This window comes from Lutra lutra, chromosome 4 (genome assembly GCF_902655055.1).
Source record: "Lutra lutra chromosome 4, mLutLut1.2, whole genome shotgun sequence".
Lineage (NCBI taxonomy): Eukaryota > Metazoa > Chordata > Mammalia > Carnivora > Mustelidae > Lutra > Lutra lutra.
The window spans coordinates 115,125,041-115,148,630 of NC_062281.1; positions in this window are offsets into that span (position 1 = coordinate 115,125,041).

Here is a 23,590-nt window from a genome sequence, read left to right on the forward strand (position 1 = left end):
TGGAGGATGTTCCCACTACGATATGTGTGTGTATTATTGGTGCTTCTGGGGTGCCTTTTGTGACTGCTTTCTTCCTCAGAGAAGTTTCTGTGTTTCACAGCTTCAGCTCCCATGTAGACACAAACAATGTGACAATGTGCGAAGTGGCTATCCACAAACTATACTTTCCTTTTCTTTTTCTTTCTTTTACTCATTTTTGTTCAAATACACACTAAAGGAGTACTGAGGAGTACAGGTTCATGTATAGTTTTGTAGATTTTTAAAAATAGTTTGGACGTCTAGGATATAACAGTACAATACTGGTGGGCTTTGGTGTCAAAGGAAAGTATATTAAAATACTGGCAAATAAATACTTTTCCTGTATGACTTAGGCAAGTGGCTTAAGTTCATTGAGGTTCTTTTCTGTGAAACAGGAATTTTATATTTCTCATTGTACGTGGTACATATGTACCATGTATTTTATTTTATTTCATCATTTTTTTTGTTCTGAGAATTAAGTGAGACAACATATGTGAAGGGCATCCCGGATTGTCTGGCACATGGTAGATACATAGTCACTCTTGATTTTATCCCTTTTCGGATATTTCCACTCTAATCACCCATGTATTTCTTATCTTCCAAATGTTCTCATTGTCTGTTCAGGATACCCTGTGGATGAGATAAAAAAAGGAGAGAAAAATGTTACTGGGATGAGATGTGTGTGGAAAGAGTGGTAATGAGAATTAAAATATACTATTCTTGGAGCTTTCCTCATATTATGTTCTCTTAGTGGGAAATTTTGGTTAATTTGAATTTCCTATTTTTAAGCTGTCATGCATATACTGTAAGTAAAGAAATGGCTTGGCCATTATGCAGTGAGTATGGTTTATGCTAAATTTAGATAATCACTAATTTAGTACTTGAGTTTTAATGTGCAGACCCAATCCAGAGAAGATAAAAAGAAATAAAGGATTTTTAATGCACTGAATTTACTCACAAAGGCAAATTTTTCCAATAGATGTTTTTTGATATAGATATTGCTAGTAAGTGTCTACCAGTTAGCACCCTAATCAGTTTCTAATTCCTATCAGCTCTACCTCTGAGTATTTCTCATGCCCAACCTTTCCCCATGCCTCTTCCTTCATTCCACATTGCAGGGGTGGAAGATGGCAGAATTCATATTTAAGAGAGATGACTCCCTGGGGCACCTGGGTGGCTCAGTCGGTTAAGTGTCTGCCTTTGACTCAAGTCATGATCCCAGGGTCCTGGGATAGACCCTGCATCAGACTCCCGGCTCCGTGGGAAACCTGCTTTCCCCTCTCCGTCTGCCTGCTGTTGCTCTTGCTTGTGCTCTCTCTCTTTCTCTTTCTGTCAAATACATAAATAAAATCTTTAAGAAAAAAGAGAGAGAGAGAGAGAGAGAGTTCTCTCCCTTATGAAGAGTGGATTCATGGAGATGAGTTTAGAAGCATTGAGTCTCTAACTAAAATAGCTAACATTATGGTGCCCTTACTCTCTTCCAGGCTGTCTTAATGTCTCTCTATACCTGATTTCCTTCATTGTTTATAACACCTCGTCTAGAAAAGTACTAGCAGTATATTTCTATTCTGGAATATACTAGTACTATATTTCTATCATGAAATAGAAATATTTCTATTTCACAGATGGGAAAAAGTGAATTTAAGCACTGTGTTAGATTCCTTAGATCACACAACTAAGAACTAGTTGCAGAGTTCAAACTTTAACAACAATCTGCCCGATTCCAAAGTCTATGTCACTAATCACTGTGTCCTGCAGCAGCCTAGATGAAACATAACGGGACCCAGAGCCAGGATGGTTTTATGTAGGTGGAGATGAGAAAATGGATTCACAAACTATTTGGTCAGTAAAATTCCTGGAACAATGCACTAGTTATTGGAAAATTAGGGGAAAAGAGGATTCTGGGATGATTTTCAGTGCTCTTTTCTTTAACCCACTGAGCCACCCAGGTGCCCCTTCAGTGCTCTTTTCTAGGAGAATAATGGTGCTATGTACTGAGAGAATGTAGTAGGGTGTGCATTTGGGGTAGAGGGGAAGGAAAGGAGAAACATGCTGATTTTAGTTTCAAACATTTGAGATGTCAGTCAGATGCCCAGGGAAAGAAGTTCAGTGGGCATTTGAATATGCCAGGCTAAAAAGTTAGACAAGAGGTAAAATTTGGAAATGAACAATATGCCTTAAAGCTATCATGGGACTGCCTGGGGTTGGGGAGGCAGACAACACAGAGAGTGGGCTAAGGATGACAACTGTAAAGGGGAGTGGTAGAGAAAAAGGATTCGGGACTGTAGGGGGATCAAAGAAAGGGGGAAATCACTACAGGCAGTAGTAAATATCAAGGAAGAGATAATCAGCAGTGCAAAATGCAGTACGGAGGTTTAATAAATGTATTAGAGTAAGATAGAGTGCTGTTACAAATGAAAACTCAAAATTTAGTAACTAAACCCAGTAACTTATTAACCCTAATCATTTAAACTGGATAATCCTGGTAATTAGGCAACTTTTCTCCACTTTGGTGATCCAGAGATGCAGAACCTATCCATTATATGGCTTGTGTATCCCCAAGTATTTGGAGTCTTTGACATCCACCTGGCAGATAGGCAAAGAGAAGATAGTATGCCTCCTTCTTAACTATCTTGGCCCAGATGTATTGCACAACATTTCCACTCAACTTCCACTGGAGAAAACCAATCATATAGGTCCACCTAGATGCAAGGGAGGCTGAGATATATAGTTCTTTTCCCAGAAGCAACACTAAACTCTGAAAGGGCACATTTTGGTGGACAGCCATTTCTGCTAGAGTAAGATTAAAACTGGTGTGTCTACTGAAATTGGGAATGTAAGGACTGTTGTTGATCTCTGCCAAGTGTTGGAAGTGGGAACCTTTTCCATAGGTGGTTCTATTCCTTAAATAGCTCCTGACTGGCCCTCACGTCAGCCTGTATGGGCCCCGTTTGTGGTGTCCCCACTAAGCCAACATGGTGTGTGTAACTAACATGCCCAACTTAGACTTAGTATCCCAAACTCCAAGGCCTGATTTCAGTGCTACTGTTCAGTGTCATATAGCCTATGCATGATGGCATGTGTGAAAAATAAAACTTATTTTTTTAGGAAAACTATTTTTGAACTATCTATTGGTTAGTTTCAATGAAGTAGTGTGGGTTATTTGTACCAAATATACACAGTCATTTTTTAAGGATATTCTTGTGAACCTATTTAGAAAAATTGAGTAATATTTTCAGTGCAGAGCAGAATGAGTTCATCACTTTGTAGAAAGTCCATTGAGAAGGCAACAGTTGTCCTGCTATTGTTGGATGCCTCATCAGCTATTATTAGTGCCCAATGCTATTGATATATTTTCTTGTAAATATATTGTTGCTGTTTTAATTTAGTGTTGCTCAATTGTCTACAATTATACAACGTATATAACTGCAGATACAAATCTTCAGTTTATAATTAGACAAGGCTATACTGTATATTTTAAAACTTAACCTGGGCCAAAAATGCATGCATAAATTAGTAGTCAAAAAATAGCAAAAGGAGGGGGAGAAAAGGATAAGGAAAACATTTAATTCAATTCGACAAGCATTTATCAGTACACTATACCTGATATACTTGTGGGGATAGGTGGTAGATAGAGCAGTAAAATGATAAGATGGGGTTCTCGACCTCAAAGAAATTAACATCTTTTCAGAAAAGAAGACACAGTCACATAAAATGAAGGGCTATTCCTTTCAGCATTTGCCTAACTGTGTGCCCAGATGTGATGCACAGATAAGAAATTCTAACCACAAAGAGGGGAAAAACTCTATGAAGTAGAGGAGCCAAGGTTTTGAGAGAAGATGGAAATAAATATATATTGAATGCCTACTTTTTTCCATGAATTATTAGGCTTTTGTTTGTTAACTCATTAACAACCTTTTGAGGTAGATACTATTTTGTCCAGTTTAGAAAACAGAAGTTTAAAATTTCATATTAATTAAATGCCAGAGCCAAGATTCAAACTCAGGTCTCGTGACACCCAATACAATGAGTGTCAGTCATACTAAGGTGTTCTGTGGATGGCTTAGAGCTCATATTCTTGGGCCAACTAACCCTACCCATTTCCTCTAGCTTCTCAGATTCAGCTTGTACATTTAGTCTCCTTTAAAGTATCATTAGCCCTGAGGACCTTAGTCTCTTTGATATCCCTACTGGACCACAGTAGGGCTTGGCAAAGTTCAGAATCAGTTTGGATTTTACTTTGGGGGAGAAAGAATTATTTATTATAAAGAGTTCCAAGTTGAATATCAGGAACTTCTTCACTCTGTCATCTCTTTCCCCAAATTTCTGCATGTTGAGTACTGTAAGGTGGGAAATCCTGAGTGGGCTGAGAGTTTTATAAGGATTTTTTTGTTGCTGTTCTCAATAGCCATCTTTTCCATGGCAGCTTGCAGTCTAGACAGACCGACAGCCATGACAATTAATTGCCGAGTTTCTCATATTTGCCTGGATGTGAAGCAAGTGGTAATTTGCACGTTGATAATCAGCAGTTTGAAGAACATAGATGCACTGGAATCATTAAAACATGTTCACTAGCTTTCTGCTATCAGAAATAAAATCATACCGCAGCAGTTGTAAACATCAGGTTTGAAAAAAAAATATGCTTGCTATCAAGAACTGGTGGCTTTATCATATACTCTACCTCAATCCCTAGAAAAATTTCGCTAGGAATAATTAGGCCCATTAGCATAATATATTGTGGCAATATTTCACAGTCATGAAACAGTTGAGGTTGAGATGTTAAAGTGACAGAGTAGATTTAAGTAATTAAGACCAAAAAAAAAAAAAAAAAAGAAAAAGAGAGAGAGAAACGAATCAAACTAAAAATTGGGCTGGGGCCTGTCTCATCTGACATTGTATTTGAAACTCCCAGCAGTGACCAAGACCAAATCTAAGACATTTGTTGTTTGAATGATCTATACCATGTCTTATCTTTGTAACTATTTCTGGAAGTAGTTTTCTTGAGATAGTGGTTTTTAACCCTGATGGAAAGTTTATAGTATAAACAGACTTAAGACTGTGGCTAGAAACATACATAAACACACACAATTTGGCCAGTGTTGCTAAATGATTTGGGGTTGGACTCATACTTTTTTAGTAAAAGATGATGAGTAATTCACTTTTAAACATTATTTTGGCAGAGTGTAGACATAGCATTAGACCTAAGGAAAACCTAGGGATAAATGCTGGGGTCACTTTCTTGTGTTCAAGAAATTATTTTGTTAAGCCCTAGAACCAACCAAGAGAATTTATTCCCCCAACGACCAAGACTATTAAATCCAGCTAGGAATGGGATGCTTATACCTGTGAATGGTTAATCTAGCCACTAATTCAAAGAGTCCTAGGTTGCCACCAAACAGCATTAAAATTTTGATTATTTTATGGCTTGTCCAAATGCCCAATCCCCCAAGCAATTGTTGTAATTTACACAAAAAAGAAAAAAGCTCAGGGAAAAGAATATCCATCTTTTAACATTATCCACAAGGGTCTGGTTCTGACTGCACACATAAAACAAAATAAAAGTACCTAGCTCAGGCAATTAAAATGTTCTTGTTTTCTATTAAAATAAAATGTGTTCATTTGTGAGTGACTCCAAAAAGAAGGCTTAGGAGCAATTGTCACGGTTTGCTTTGATAAGAGCTATAGATTTAGTAATGATATTCAAATGACTCTAACAAGAAACCTTCTACAATTTTCTTTCTTCCAGTCCATTAACAATCAAATATTCAGGAAATGTAAATAGTAAATTAAAAGCAACAGTAGGTAAAATTTGCTTTTCACTTTGTTGACAGATGAAACAGAAAAAAATAGAACCATAGAAACTAACAGGAAGGGTAGAATTGGGAGGGGGCTTAGAGACCATCGTTTTACAGATGGGAACAAATTGAAGCACAAAGATGAGTGTTGTTGGTTACAATACACTGCTAATTACAAACAGAACCGAAGTCAGCACCCATGACTTCTGCTTTCTGTACATTACTCTTTTCCCTATCCTGGACTGCTTTAGCCCAAGGAAGTTCATGGCAAGATCTTGATAGTTTTGAAGTTAGGAAGCAACTGCAAGGTCATACAGGGAAAGAGGGAAGTGACTAATGATCCCAAGGCGACAAAGAGATTCTGTAGCTTGGTTGAGAGCTTATATTCTGATTATTCCCTGTCCAGTTTCTTGACAAATTGGAAATCTGAGAGTCCCCTCTTAAGATTTAACCCACATTTCCCCCCCTGGCAATAAACTAGTGAGAAAGTTCACTAGGATCCTGGACCCCACTGGAAATCCAGCAGTTTATGGAAAGCTGCACTGTGTGCTTGCCTTATCCAGTTTGTGCTCCCTAAAATCCCTGATTCTTTTTCTGTCTCCTCACCTGTCTTGTTTTATCTGCCCTCTGCTTTCAGAAACTTATGTTCATCCCAGCATGAGAGTTTTCATAATCCATTTTGCCTTGATCATGTTGTGTTCAGCAAGTCATTTATCTCCTGATGGGGCCACAAATCCTGTCACTGACATGAATCAGAGTTGTGTTCTCATAAACGAACCATACCAACATTCACGGCTTGAAGGGACATCTGCCTTGGAAGTAGCATCGAGAAGGTCAAGGCTTCATCTTGGGAGATCTATTTATTTTACTTTTCACTTATTTCTGAAAAAATAGTTCAATGTGGCTGTGTCTACACAAGTGAGAGCTTCCTGAAGGCAGGACTCACATTTGGGAGTATTTTTAGTAATTTTATTGCCAAGCACTGAATGAGGCGTTTAATATTGTTGAAGAATTGTTTTTGAATAAATATGTAGGAGATATGAATGGTTAGATAATACAACCATCCAGAATTCTGGGTGATGAAGCATCATTGGGGAGATTTGAACATAAATCTCACTTTCTCTTTCCCACCAGATTTTTGGCATCTTATCTCGAGAACCTCTGTGGTAAGTCTGAGTGTCTGCCACAGAACCTAGCCAGCAACAGGAATTACTGGGAGAAAAAGCTACACCTATTTTAACCTGCTGTTTCCTTTTAAAGAGTTCCAATTTTTTTTCTTTTTTAAATAGTAATAAGTCTTTACAAAAACCATAACGTTTTTTGACCGAATATCATCATAAATCTTGCACCTGTCTCTGAGTTTGAAATATATCAAATGATTTAGGAGTTCTTTTGAAAAATAAATTACCCAACATATTGTAACAGATACATGATGAACTGCAGAATCTAATATCAGCTAGGCGTGCAGTATTTAAATGTAAAGTTGAAGAAATATTAACAATTAAAAATAACGTTTATGATTATTTACATGGATCAATCAAGATTTGATCAATCGCATTGTACTTGACCTAAAATATTGGAGTAGTCATTCTGTTTTTAATTCTGAGTATGATGCTGAGCCAGGGAACATATCTCCGAGAACTAGAGAAATAAATAGGGATCTTCATCTATCAATTGCAGTCAGCAGTGGTGGTGGCAAAGACGGTAAGAACAGGACAGCAAATGAAAGTGGCCCAGTCAGGTCCCATTTTTGCACATTGCAGAATTTCAGCAGTGCTATCGGAGATAGAAACAATCCATGACTGGCATAGAGGTAGAAGTACTAGGGACATCTAGAACTTTCAGAGCTCTGACTGTAGTATTAAAGCAAATGTGGCTGACCTTCTTTAGTAGTGATAGTACAGAACCAAATAAGTCTGTGCATAGTCACTCCTCCCCTGACACAGTGATTGAGGAAGCCATGTGTTCCAAAAAGTGCAATTAAAAGAGGACCCTCTATCAGCCTGAGCCCCCAAGGGACTATGTAGAACGGAGAGGCCCCTGCTGCACTGAGCAGTGGAATGAGCATACTATGTGCCTGTATGATAAGTAGGAACTAAATTGTTGTGTGAAAGCTATGGGTGTCCGAATTAATTTGTTATTGTGGTACAACTTAACCCATCCTGACAGTAATAAAAGGCAGGTTCAAAACTGAATATACTTCTTGATTTACTTCTGTGCATTTTCCAAGGTATGGTGAACATGGTCCAATCTCATGAAACATTGATATAAATTATTCTTGGGCTCAGACAGCTGCAGAATAGCTTAGTTTAGCATGGTAGAAATATATAGTGGTTGAGTTACTGCTTGTATTTTTACTTATATTTTTATTTTGTGCTATATTTGAATTTCTGTCAACCATGAGTGAGATGAATGTATCTCAAGAACATCAGCTTATAAAAAACTGAATGTTTTTGAGAATGTATGTGAGAATTAAGAGTTGTTAAGTTCTATTTTATCTTGGGGAGATTTGTCAGTAATACTTAAAGTTTAGAAATGCATAGCTTTCATTTCAGGAAAGGTGAATACAAACGGTCAAGGGAAAAAGTTAAAAAATGTGCAAATTTTGATTCATTCTACCAGAAATATCGGAGACTACCTAAATGCCTTTCAACAGAGTAATGGTTTGGTAAAGTCTGTACATCCACTTAGCGGTCAATAAGAACATGATATATATGAATATAGTGAAATGGAAGATTGCTTGTGATATGTTTAAGGTTAGTTTGACTAACTTGACTGGGACACTGAGTGGTCAGATAAACATTATTTCTGATGTATCTCTGAGGGTATTTCCAGATGGATTGATATTTGAATTGGTGGACTGAGGAAGTCATCCTGATTCCCCAGTGAGATGAACATCATTCAATTCATTGAGGGCCTGAATAGAACAAAAAGGTGGAGGGAGGTTGAATTCCCTCTCTCTGCATGACTGTTGGAACTGGAACATCAGCCTTTTCCTGGCTTGAACTAGGATTTACACCATTAGTGTTCTGGTTCACAGGACTTTGGATTCAGACTAAAATTTACACCAATGACTTTGCTGTGTCTCCAGCTTGCAGATGGCAAATCGTGGAGATTTCTTGGTCTCCATACTTGTGTGAGTCAATTCCTTGTAATAAGTCTCATTATAGAGAGATAGCTGTATAGAGATTAGAGATATTTTCCTCTTTATAACAGTGACTAATACAACATTGTATAAGCAGAGCAAGAAAGTTGTAGGACAACATATGGTGTAATCTCATTTTGGTTTTTTTTTTGGTTAAGAATTACAAATAGTGTTTGGACATGCATAAGAGTTGTTTCAAGGATACACATTAACCTTAAAAGTGCTTACACTTGGCAAGTGGGAATAAAGAGTTGATAGAGAGTGTTGTTTCATTTCTTTTTTCAACAAGGATGCATTCTTTATGTGAGACAACAACTAAAGCAATTAAAGACTGAAATGATAGTTGATGGATGACTGCAATGAAACATTTTTTGGCATGCATACTCCAATCTAGATATAAAAGACACCATTCTAAGGGGAAAACTAGACTATTATTTTTTTATTATATTTTTTAAGATTTTGTTTATTTATTTATCAGAGAGAGAGAGAGAGTGAGCACAAGCAGGGGGAGTAGCAGGCAGAGAGAGAAGCAGGCTCCTTGCTCAGCAAGGAGCCTGAATGCTTCTCCCTCCCTCTCTGCTCCTGCTCGCTCCTGCTCTCTGTCACTATCTTTGTTTCTCTCTCTCCCAAATAAATAAAATCTTAAAAAAAAAAAAAAAGATTTCATTTGTTCATTCATTCACTCAAATTCATATAGTACCTCTTAAGCACACCTCGTAAATGGAAGCATTGTGAAGTTTCAATATCTCACTTTCGAAGATTTCAAAGCAAGGACTTGATCTCAGGACTCTGGAATCATGACCTGAGCTGAAGGCAGATGCTTAACCCACTGAGCCACCCAGGCATCCCTAGCCTATTCCTTAAAATAGGGATCAATATCATATGGGATCATTAAGACTTTTGAAGAGGTCACAAAAGTTGCAGTTATATGTCTCCAAATAGTCATCAAAGACTGATGGTAATGGCAAGGTTTATATGCTCTGATAATAGCTAGTGTTCTCTAAGTCCTCCTCTTACTGAGATTTAAGGCCATAGCAAGCAGGAGGCAGCAATTGAGGACTCCTGGCAAATGTTTGCCAGTTATTACTTCTCTAATCTTATCCAGGTATATAAATGACATTCTTTGTTGGTAAAACATTGATTTGGAAAATAAGGGGGAGCCACAGGTAAAATAAATTGAGACCTATAACTCTAAATGAAATAATATTATGAGAAGCGGTTCAGTAAGTCTGGCTTGTTTCATTTTGATGTAAAATAGAATTCTTAAAATAACTACAGTCTTTCATACTATCAAATGAGCAATACATCCTGCCAACGTGAGCCTTCTAGAATTCTTCCGGGGCCAGAAGCATCCAGTGTGTATGGTCCCATCTTTACCTTACCCTGTCAGATATCTGTTCCATTTTCTTCTGTGCCATATAGATGCGGCCACTGAATGAAAACTGCACTATTCTTTGCAAAATTAGGATTTTCATGGACATCTTGCTCTATATGGTTCCCAGGGGCAAATAAATATTCTTTCTACATGAGCTCTTTTCAAAATATTGCAAACAAGAAAAAGATTTGATGTTATAAAGAAGTGAATCAATTCTAAAATTTCATTTTGGATTTTCTGGATATAGTTCTATAGGAAAGCATGGTTACGTACCTAAAATGGAGCCTTTGCTTAAACCAAAGGGGATTTTCTAATCAGAAGAGAAAGCCTCCTGGTACTCAGCCGCAGGCTTGCGATACCGCAGGCCTTCCCTAAGTGTGAATCTCAAATTCAAAGTCGTTTCTACATGCCTGTCAAGTGAACTGAACCCCCTGATTGTCTCTACCTAGGACAGTGATCCATTTCTAATGTATGAGGCTACAGTTTTTGAACTCATAAACTGTAAACTGTATTAAATAAACTGCCTTCTGATTGATGAGTGCGGCTCTCATAGGCTAATTTCTCATCTAAACAGTGATATGAAAATTCTTGCTAAAGGGTCGGTGACAGGACTAAATGGGGGTAATAGCAGACTTAATCAAGAAAGACAAATGGGATTCATTAACAACTGGCACTCAGCAGACAATCTTCAGAGACTTCTCAGTACAATCTCATTGGTCCAATTGAAAATAATTGTATGCTGCTTTTATCACTGAATGCAGAACAAACCCAGTGAAAAAAAATCTATTGGTGATATTAAGTAGAATTCAAATTTGGATTGAATTTTTTTGTGCCAGGCAGCCCATCTTTGGATGAGAGGAAGGGGACAGAAAAAAAAAAAAAAATTCCCGGTTTCATGCTGGGATTTGTTCTCTGATTGATCAGTTTTTCTACATTGTTCACTCCACCTGGTAATTTAATCAACCGGGTCATGGCCTAACTGGCAGGAATGACTCTACCAGAGGCATCTGGTCTCTGGCTGGCTTCAGAACTGGCATATTGTCTGTTTTCTCCAAGCGCACTGAACTCCACTTCCAGGAATACCTTGTCTCATTGCGCTCTTTAGATTTGGCTTCTGGTACAGTGATGGCTCATTCTCTAGGAAAGAGACATGCTCTCCTTTCATAGTGGAGAGAGTTTGCTAGAAAGTTGCTTTTAAATCAGGAACTATTTTCCCAGTCCCTCAGCATTTAGGTGAGGGAAATGTGACTAAGTTTTTGTCAATGGTTTGTGGGCCAGAGTAATGCCATTTCTAGGCCTTTCCCATACTGTTCTCCCACTTGGGATTTCAGCCTTTGTCTTTCCAACCTGTCAGTCCGAATCAGAGGATTCAGCAGATCCAAGGCACGTGTAAAGAATGAAGCCATGGTCCGAAGGAGCAGGAGTCATACTTGAGAAGCGTGGGAGATTTTACATGAGGGAGAAATAGTTCTGGCTCCCATGAAGCCACTGAGAATTGGGTTTATTGGTGATGGCACAGTTTTACTTTGATTGAGGCAGCTCGTTTTAATGACAACCCTCTGGCTTATTAGCTTTAGTGACCATACTTCTTAATTCAGCTCCTTAGCTTTTAATTTTCTATATAGTCGGGCTTTAGAGCAAGTACCCTTTTGCCTTAGGCTAGTGAGCTCTAAGCTGCGCTTCTGTATAGATAAAGGTTTTTACTGGCCTACTCCCAAACCTTCCCATAGCCTCCTCATTCTCAAGTACCTGATATCATGTGTGGCCCACCTCCAAGCCTCCTGTGAGGAAATGAGATGAGACACACATAATCAAATGCAGTTGACATCTTATTTTCAGGTTTTCCACTCTTTAGCATCAAGATTTCATGTAGGAATTTTTATAGGGAAAGCTCTTGTCCCAAGCCACCTGTCCGGCCAGACTGAGGGGAAGTAGACATTGTGGCCCAGAAGTTCAGGTGTTGCTTAACCTTCCGTCCTTTGGCTCCACTTCAGAAGATGTTGGACTAACAACAGCTGAACCACTCTGGGACCCCAACTATGGCAGATGTGGCCCCATCCAAACCTCCATGGCTCTTGCCATTCTATCACATGTCAGTGGTGTCTACTCTCAGCTCCTGCCCCCCTCCTCCTAAGGGTTTTACCTCAGCAGCTCTGAAGTGTCCTCGGGGGCAGACCTCAGTCTATGACAGATGGGACTTGTGGAAAAAGCAACTCACCATCCTCAGCCCTCAGTAGGGATTACCTCTGGGACATTTCTCATGCCATCTCGCACAGTTTCCTTGTGGGACTGAGCCTTGGTGGACAGTCGGCTCTAATGCATACTTCATGGTCTTCCTTCCCTCCTATGTTTTACTTCCCTATTCCCCTACTGGCGCTTCCTAGGGTGAACACTCAGATTAACTACTTGCCTTCAAATCTTTGTGTCTAGATCCACAACTGGAGAATCTAACCTAAGACACTGACATGCTTCATTTTAGGGATTCAGATGTCAGAGATTTTTGAATTGCAGTAAGTCAGTTGATGGGGAGCAGCTGCTGGTCTCTGATGTAACCCGTTCCATTCTGCCATGAGGGGAAGTGAAAACTTTTTCATATAGAACCAAGTTTTTGCTGCATTAAAGCCAGTGAAATCTGACAATTATATGCGAAATAATTTTTTTGGGAGTATTTGGACCTGAAAGAGCTGTAATCAGAGATCCATTTCATCTGGCTGAAACTGCTTGAAGAAATGTGGTGAGTTCATCTCCCTTCTCTGCTCTGTTGCTCTTCTTGAAGATTCAGCCTCACTGTTCTAGATGTGCCATCACAGGGCACTGTGGCCATTTATAAGGCGGGGTGGTGAAAATTTTCATTCGAAGAGCAAGTTACTGGCACCTGGCAGGGGCAGGGTCGTGGCAGCTGTCTCAGAGGTGACAGCTCTTGCTGCCAGCTCTGCAGATACATTTCTACTTGGTTTTGCAGACTGTGCTGCTTAGTGGAGATGGCAGTGTGGTTGGGCAGGGGCTTTTTCCTTCCTACTATTTCTATCAGTGGCCTTATCACTCCAAATAAACATATGATTTTACTAAGCTTAGTAACAATTGTGTGCTTGCGAGGATAATGCATCTTCAAGCCATTTGACATAGACACAAAGGGCGTATAGGAACTAGGTAAAAGCATTAGCTTTGCTAGGCACTGCAGTTTTCGTGGTTAAGTCTCTTCTCCATCCACTTCACTTTTTACCAGACTGCTGCCACAGAGCCCTCCCTACTTAGAAATGCTGGAGTTGCCCCAACTACAGCCACAGACAGAGCCGTAACATGACCGAGTGGCGTGAGCATGTCTTACCTTGATTTTGTGCCCTCTCCAGGATGTCTGTGCTTTCAACTGCCTCTTCCCTCCTCCACCTGGCTGCCTCCCTCCGAGGCTTTATGGAAGCCCCATTCCCCCAGCCTTTCCTCAACACCAGACCATTGTCAGAGTGAAAACTCAGCCCCAAATGATTCTAGCCAGGAGAAGATAACGTCATCCTTTGACTTTTCAGCAAAAGCAGGTGATAACATGTCTGTGTCCTCCGGATACCTAAGGTGATGCTATCCAGCCTCACCTTTCAACTTGTCTTCTCTGGGACCCATAATAATAAGGAACTTGAGTTGGAGATTACAACTTGGAGGGTAAACTGCCAAACACACCTCAGCACCTACTGATGCCTGAACTATTGCCCCGAAGTAACTCTTCAGGTATTGAAGAGTGGTGTGAGAAAGACTCCCGCAAGGACTCTAGCAGCCAAGTTGTTGGAAGGGACACTTTCAGTATGGCAGAGGATTTCATTCCCTGGAGCTAAGGCTTAGCAGATCTCTTCTGATGAAAACTGCTAAGCAAAGGCTGGAAAATTCACCTAAAGCTATAGAAATAAAGGACAGGTGTGAATTAAAGAAGGAGAAATGGGTTCCAGAAAAGTTTTTATAAATTTTTAAAAAATCAGAATGTGATTACACAAATCTCATTAGCTACCAAATAGAAATTATATGTGTGTGTGTGTGTGTACACATGCACACACACATATGTATTAAATGTATCTATATTTTTTGTTTAAATTAAGTGGTAAGGGGCACCTGGGTGGCTCAATCAGTTAAGCGTCCAACTCTTGATTTTGGCTCAGTTCATAATCTCAGGGTCATAAGATTGAGCCCTGCCTCGGGCTCCAGGCTGGGTGTGGAGTCTATTTAAGATTTTCTCTCTCTTCTTCCCTCTATGCCCCCACTACTCTATAAAATAAATAAATAAATAAATAAATAAGTAGTAGAATAGTAGACACAGGTATGGACCCTGTTTAGCGGCTTAATGCTAAATCTTGAGGATCATTTCCTATCTCTCCTATTAGAAAAGCTTTGTTCTACATACTGTACTTATAAATATGGTTATTCATGTCACATAAAAGATTACATCATGTGCTAGATTTTATCTCTGTAATGTAATCATTGCTTTTGCAGTTAATCATAATGCAACTCCAAGCCAACCTAACTACTTTCAAGTATACATATTTTCTAAGGCACCACAAAATTTAAATATAAAAGTTTCAATGGTCAGATTGTAATGTAAAGACTGATGAAATGTAGTGAATCTTACTATAGAGATGGTGAATCTTGCTGAAGAGATGTTTACAGCTCAAATTACTATGACCATTAATAATATGGCTTAAGAAACATTTAGAATTGGCATTAGGAAGAAATCACAAATAAAGTGACAAAACACAAATATGTAGATTTCCCTGTAGCTCATTAATGAGGTTAGTGTTTTCTTAATGTGCCTAAGGAGTTTGCAGTAGAAATTGATATTATTTACTTTAAAGGACAAACGTAAACTACATTGTTGATTTTGGATTACATTTCCTCCTTGAAATTTTTTCTATTCATCATTTATCTTGCTGTAGAATAAGAATGAATAAATGTTCTTGCCATTTTAGCCAAGTTTTCTGGAATGTAAATTACTATCTTACTGTGGAGCAACCTACCCAAGATGATCTCTATTAATATGTGTGGATGTATATTTTTCCCCAGTAGATTCTCAGCTGCTGTAAGCTGAAGTCATGTGTGTTCTTGTCCTCTGTGGATTCAGCCCAGCATAGAACACCGTGTCTTGCATATCATAGACACGGAGGAAAAAAAGTGGCTACGTTGAACCATGCTAAAGCAGATATTAAAATCCATTCTTTATTCATTTTCTCCTCCTACCTTTTAGGTGACAACAACAATAAAAGACATACTCCTAGAAGTTTCTTGCTCTGGGGTCACAGTCCATGATAGTGACAGGAACTGAGTGAGACATGGTGTAAAAATAGAAAAGTATCTGAGAGTGATCATCATGTAGAAGTAACACCTAAACTTTTTACATGACTTCAAGGTCTGATTCATTGTTTTAGAAATCTAGCAACCTAATTTAAAAGTTAGGGCTTAGTAGCATGACGGAAACTCCTTGAAAAATAGGCAACTACAATTCCTGAGCTAACTTTGGCATGAGGAGAACAGAGGAAAACTTACTGGAGTGGGGTATCAAGAAGGCAAAGTCAGGGTAGTGGCTGAGGCTACAGAGGGAAGGAATCTCTCTGTCTCCTGTAAATGGACTGGATACCTTTGGGGAAGTATAGTGGGGGCTCTGGAAAAAAATAGGACTTATATTTGAGTCCTGTGGCTTACTTGTTATCTGATTTTGGGAAAATTATTTAGGTGCTCAGTTTCTTTAAATATAAATTAGGGATATGGCTAGTAAACACATGAAAAAATGCTCCACATCACTGCGCATCAGGGAAATACAAATCAAAATGACAATGAGATACCACCTCACACCAGTCAGAATGGCTAAGTCAGGAAATGACACATGTTAGCGAGAATGCGGAGAAAGGGGAACTCTCCTACACTGTTGTTGGGTATGCAAGCTGGTGCAGCCACTCTGGAAAACAGTATGGAGGTTCCTCAGAAAGTTGAAAATAGAGCTACCCTATGACCCAGCAATTGCACTACTAGGTATACTCCAAAGGATATAAACATAGTGATTCAAAGGGGCACATGCACTCCAGTGTTTATAGCAGCATGTCCACAATAGCCAAAATATGGAAAGAGTCTAGATGTCCATTGACAGATGAATGGATAAAGAAAATATGGTATATATATAAAGGATTATTACTCAGCCATCAAAAAGAATGAAATCTTGCCTTTTGCAATGATGTGGGTGGAACTAGAGGGTATTATGCTAACGAAATATGTCAGTCAGAGAAAGACAAATACCATATGATTTCACTCATATGTGGAATTTAAGAAACAAAACAGATGAACATAGGGGAAAGGAAGGAAAAATAAAAGAAGGTGAAAACAGAAAGGGAAATAAGCCCCAAGAGACTCTTAACTATAGGAAACAAACGGAGGGTGCTGGAGGGGAAATGGGTAGGAGGATGGGGTAATTGTGTGATGGGCATTAAGGCAGGCACTTGATGTAATCAGCACTGGGTGCTATATGTAACTGATGAATCACTAAATTCAACCCTTGAAACTAATAGCACAGTATATGTTAACTAAATTGAATTTAAATTAAAAAATTCTTAAAAAGAAAAAAATATATAAATTAGGGATAATTATAACATCTATTTACTAATTTAAATGTGAGGATTCAATGAGATAATCTATGTAAACCATCTAGCAGTTCTAACATATAATAAGTGCTCATTCATGATAGATATTGTTAGTACTTATTCTATAAATTGCATTCTGTGAAGTGGAGTGGAGAATTGTCCTTTTGACTATATTCTCAGCTGGACTGTAGATTGGTCTTTTTCTAACCAGCATTTCAACTGTAGATAGGGAAGGTAGCTGTTCAAACACAAGCCTTAGGGCAAAGAAAGATGAATGATTGTCTTTCTGAAGGGAAATTGGATCCTCCTCCTGTTGATACCACTGAAGCACAATAAATAATGCCAAGAGGTCCTGCAATGCTGCCGGTGAGAGCAAGAGCTACGTAACGATGGGTTTGAGATGAGTAATTTTAAAGCACCATGAAAGAAATCATTAGGACCTCTAAAATGAATCCAGAAGCTTCCCAGGGCACTATGCTGACCTTCCCTGGGAGATCTAGTTCTTAAAGGCAAACTCTGACATCTGTTCTACCCTTGAAGAATGGCAGTAAGCAGTAACTTAAAAGTGATAAAAACAACAACAACAACAACAACAACAGTGAAATCTACAACTAGTTAATTCATTTCCTTCTCTGTTCATGTTCGTACACTGACAGACTGTAATGCCATCTGAAATGTGGATAAGAAATACACTTTAAGAAGGGGATTGCCTTGTACTATGCCTAGTACTATCCTAGTACTACTATGTACTATCCCTAGTACTATGTACTAAGGGATGCCTCTGAGAACCCCTCATGAAAGTAGAGGCTCCAAGGCAGCCAATACAGTGGTCATTCATTACCAAGGGAACCTGGGAATTATCAACTGTGAATTAGAGCCAGATGGTGATAAACATGAACAGAAGTGTAGAGGGAGGAGGAGGACTAGCAACAGAGACATCTAGCAATGAGGACACATAAGAGCTGAGGCCGCAATTACTGATGCTCTCATACTGGCTTGGGAAAGGAAGGCCCTGAAAGGAGTGCAAGCCAAGTTGGGCAGAGTTGGACTGTCAGAGATTGTCAAGTAATACCCCCGAAGTCTGAATACTAGGAAGGAGGATTAGAGGATAAATGGACATTCCTCCTCCCCCAGAGACTGCTAGAATTTGCCCCCATACTGAGCCCTTATTCATCCAGGCACTTCCCACTTGGTAAATGAATGACAGGTATCACATGCTTTCAGTTTCGTCTGAGCTGATATCTGGCATGTATCATTTCCTTCTTTCCTTAATTTTCTGTTGTCAAATCATCCATTAAATTGGACTGAGCCCGTTTAAGCCGGCCTGTCTTGGAGTGCTCAGGGGAGATTACTTTGAAAGGAACAAGACCTTGGCTGTCAGGCAGGTCAGCCCAAGCTCTCAGAGCTCAGCTTCTCACCTTGCAGTAGTCCTGTGACACCTCAGAGGGCTCAAGCCATGCTTCCCCCCTCAGCACCCCTTTTTTCCAGGCTCAAAAAACAAAACAAAGCAAACAAAAAACAAACAAAACAAAACAAACAAAAAACCCCCAAAACTGTGATTAGCCTCAAGACATTTTTTTAAAGGAGAGTGTGGTAGGAAAGGGTGTAAGGTAGAGAGCAGGAACTGTGAACAGTTCTTTGATATTTTATGTTCAAGACTCACTATGTAACCTTCTGAGATAATTTCCCCAACAGGTGTGAGATAATTTGGGGAAGAATTTTAACTGTGATGCCTCAACAGTGATTCCATCAAAAATCATTTGTTTAAAATTTAGAAAAGGGAAGTCCCACATAAGCAAGCTGAATTCGCTTCTCATTTTTCAGAGACAACCGAAACACATTTTTCTTGTACTGATCACTTTCCAGGGTAAGGTGTCTCCTCACCCTGGGCGTAATGGCAGCATCGTTGTCAGGAGTGTGAAAAGCACGCCGAATTTAGTAAAATGGGAAGCTGGCAGCTTTCACAATCTGTCCTGGATGACATTGTGTATGGGTGACAGAGCAGTTGTGCTTCAAACAGGAGCCCTTAGCCATCAGGAACCGATGGTTGGAAGGGATTGGTAGGAAGTCTTAAGGCAGATAGTTTTAAGCCAAATACATTTACCCTAGTGCTCTAGGACTGATCTAGGTCTAGAAAAACACTGTTTCTAAATTCACCTAGGGTAGAGTCTTTTTATTTTGTGTTTGTTTTAACCTCTTGGCATTGTAGTTCTGTAAGGCTGAAGAGGTGATGTTTAGCTTCTCGTTTTGAATCCAAACTCAAAATTCATGGAAGATCTTATACTTTCTTATATTTGCTTTGCCTTTTTTAAGGTAGTTTCTACAATTTCCTCTGCAAGCTAAATCTTAATTGTATCCTGAGCATGCTCAAATGTGTATTTGATCACAGTTGCTTCAATCAATTCTTTTTTCCATCCTCACTGCCTTGGTTCAGAATCTTTCATTTGGTTTTTGGCATGGCCTTTTTTTTTTTTTTTTTTAAGATTTCATTTATTCATTTGAGAGAGAGAGAGAGAGAGAGTAAGAGAGAACATGAAAGAGGAGAAAAGTCAGAGGGAGAAGCAGACTCCCCACGGAGCTGGGACCCTGATGGCGGAACTCGATCCCGGGACTCTGGGATCATGACCTAAGCCAAAGGCAGTCACTCAACCAACTGAGCCACCCAGGCGCCCTTGGCATGGCCTCTTAAGTAGTGTCTCTACCAATAGTCCTGCTCTTTCAAACTACCTTCTATAATGCTGAAAATTCCATCTTTCTCCAAAACAAAGTTGGTCATGTCATCTTTCTGTTTAATATCTATCAATATCTCCCCTTTGTTTATTGTCCATTCTTTAGAGTCCCTTTTTAAGTGAACTCCATATACCAGTCAAGCCAGTTCAGGAACCTCTTAAAAAGTCACAATGAGTGGCTCCACTTTACCTTGTGAATCCTTCCTTGGTATCTCCTTGCACCTGCTTGGAGTTTCTGGAGTACTCAGCTCTTGCTTCGATTCCTTGCTTGGACTTCACTCTGCTGGTCAGTAGGACTGATTACTCAGCTTTAGATATATTAACCTGAATTCATTGTTGGTCTCTGTTCTGCATATGACTTCCTGTGTTCCAACTGGCTTCATGTACTACAAAGTTGCATTCATTCATCCAGCCATTCACTCACTTAAAAAATAGTGTCAAGCTCTATAGTAAATGTTGAGGAGAGGAGAGAGTGAGGAATGGCATACCTCAAAGCCCAAAATTGAATTGCTTACACTGTAGTTGAGGATAAGGATCAATCTTGTAGTATCAGAAGTTACTCTCATAGTAAGTGATATCTAGGCTGATAACTTGAAGGATAAGCAGAACATGGAGAGGAAAAAAGGGGAAAGAGTGTTCCATAGTGTAACAAAGCCCAACAAAAGAACTTTTCAAAGCCAGGAAACTGGATCAGGGAGAGTAAATGGCAAAAGATGAGGCTGAATAGCTAAGCATCCTTCACATGAAGAAGGGCCTTAGAAACCATGAAGGGATAGGATTTCATTTTGAGGCCAAAAAGGAGCCATTGAGGTTAGTAGGGGAGATACTAATTGATTTGAATTGTAGGAAAACCACTCTAGTTCTGTGTGTAGATTCATTGAGGAAGTAAGACTAAGACCAGGGGTAACACACAAGTGTATCCACTTATTGAGAGCAGAAAATGCTAACAGCAGCCTGAGCTAGTATGATGGTGATCTTGATAGTAGAATTAAGGAATCTTGGAAGTAGAATGAAAAGACTTTGTGGTTGGTGAGAAATGAAGAGTTATAAATAATAATCAGAAAATTATACTGACTAATATTTCTTGAGTACTTGCATATATGAAGAGGTGTCTATCTGTAGTACATACATAATCTCATCTTTGCACAATCTAGGTACCACTACTCCCCCATTTTCAGAATGAACAATCTTAGGCACAATCTTACAGCACTTGACCTAGGTAACACAGCCAAGAGTTGAACTGGTATACAAATTCAGGTAGCTTACCATTCTTACTTAATAGGCTAGGCTGCCTCAGAAAGATGAGCAGTGCCCACTTGCAACCCTGGGGTAGGCTGTCCTACCTGTCTTTTAGTACCCAGCGGGTGAGGTGAGGTATTAGATGTTTTTCAGTGTGGCTGGAATGTTGTTTCTCAGTGGGAATGTGGTGAGTATTTCCTGGCAAAATTCTAGTTACATCAAATTTCTAAGTTTTCTTAGGAGAGGACATGTGCAGATAAAGCCTCAATCTATGAGGCTTTGCTGGAATTAGTAATGGTTTTGTTTAAAGGAGCAGACATTAATTCATACCACCTGAGGTAATGATGAACCCAAACTCAAGGAACTCAATAACCAGGAATAGCACTGAGTCCAGAATGGGAACTAGAAAGTCAAAAACAGCCTCACTTTCTCATTCATTCAGTCTACATGGACCTTTGTTCTTGCTTCTTCCACCAAGTTAGTAACTTTCATGCTTCTCTCCACAGATACTGTCTCTATGTCTCTCAGTGTGCTCATGCCTAAAAATGGCTTCCAATTCTCAATTTATATGACCAATGTCTAGTCTGGACCTGCCTGAATTCTGTATTTCTTAGAACAAAATCTAGAGAGAAGATGCTCATTGATTCACCTTGAATCACATGTACAGCTCTGGTCCAATCAATTGGAATATAAACAAGACAGCATAGGATCACCATTTTGGAAGGAGATAAGAGTGAGACAGATTTTCTTAGAATAGAGAATTGGAAGATTTTTCCCCCTTTCAGCTCATTGTCATTTTCACTACCACAGAGTCTGCTCAAATGCCCACATACTTCTGAAACTCTTCACTAATCTCTCTCCAACAACTAGTCTTTGTCAATTCTCCAATAACTCTTCCTTTTATTAGTGGTGCTGGTATTGGGCTTCAGAATATTAAGGTTTGTGCTCTTGTTGTAATTTTGATGTGCAATTGCCAGTTCTTGACATCTGCCATCATGTGCTCAATATCTTTGTATTTCCCTTAATGCCTAGCCTAGGACAAGTGTACAGTAACCTTCCATAAAGGTTGGTTCAATGCAACAAAAGAGTGTTAACAATTGGGAGTATACATTGGTGTTAAATACATATGCAGAAGTCTAATAAATCCACTTGTTATATTTGTGTGGGCTCAGTGCAATTAAATGATCTCTAGAACTTAAATGCTATGTGGCCTTTGGACAGGCATTATCATCAATCCCCAAAACTCAAAGTGAAAAGGTAGTATTGTCTATTATTATTAGTATTATTCTAATACATCTTTAGTATTATGGCCTTTTGATATTTATAGGGTACTTTTTATAACATACTTTAGGATCATGGTTACAATTGATTTAATTGGATAAGAAAGATTTAGGTTAGGAAAACCCCATTTCTTTTTTTTTTTTTTAAATATTAGGGTTTTATTTTATTTTATTTTTTTAATTTTTTTATTTTTTCAGCATAACAGTATTCATTATTTTTGCACCACACCCAGTGCTCCATGCAATCCGTGCCCTCTACAATACACACCACCTGGTGCCCCCAACCTCCCACCCCCCCACCCCTTCAAAATTCTCAGATCGTTTTCAGAGTCCATAGTCTCTCATGGTTCACTCCCCTTCCAATGTCCCTCAACTCCCTTCTCCTCTCCATCTCCCCTTGTCCTCCATGCTATTTGTTATGCTCCATAAATAAGTGAAACCATATGATAATTGACTCTCTCTGCTTGACTTATTTCACTCAGCATAATCTCTTCCAGTCCCGTCCATGTTGCTACAAAACTTGGGTATTCATCCTTTCTTTTTTTTTTTTTTTTTTTTTACAGCTTTATAAACATATATTTTTATCCCCAGGGGTACAGGTCTGCGAATCGCCAGGTTTACACACTTCACAGCACTCACCATAGCACATACCCTCCCCAATATCCATAACCCCACCCCCCTCTCCCAACCCCTCCCCCCATCAACCCTCAGTTTGTTTGGTGAGATTAAGAGTCACTTATGGTTGTCTCCCTCCCATCCCATTTCTTGTTCATTTACTCTTCCTCCTACCCCGTCAACCCCCCATGTTGCATCTCCTATCCCTCATATCAGGGAGATCATATGATAGTTTGTCTTTCTCTGATTTGACTTATTTTCGCTAAGCATGATACCTCTAGTTCCATCCACGTCGTCGCAAATGGCAGATTTCATTTCTTTTGATGGCTGCATAGTATTCCATTGTGTATATATACCACATCTTCTTTATCCATTCGTCTGTAGATGGACATCTAGGTTCTTTCCATAGTTTGGCTATTGTGGACATTGCTGCTGTAAACATTCGGTTGCACGTGCCCCTTCGGATCACTACGTTTGTATCTTTAGGGTAAATACCCAGCAGTGCAATTGCTAGGGTCATAGGGTAGTTCTTATTTTCAACATTTTGAGGAACCTCCATGCTGAGGAAAACCCCATTTCTGATATAAATCCTGGTATTGAATTTTGTAGAGTAACTTAGAAGTTAATTTTTCTCATTTTTAAAGATTTCCACCATCAAAAGCACATGGAAATGCTGGGTAAATATTTGGTCCTTATTGTGCTGCTTACGAAGTTTTACATGGTTTGGATTTTTTTTTTTTTTTTAAGAGTGGAGAGATATTGAGCGGGGAGGGGCAGAAGGAGAGTGAG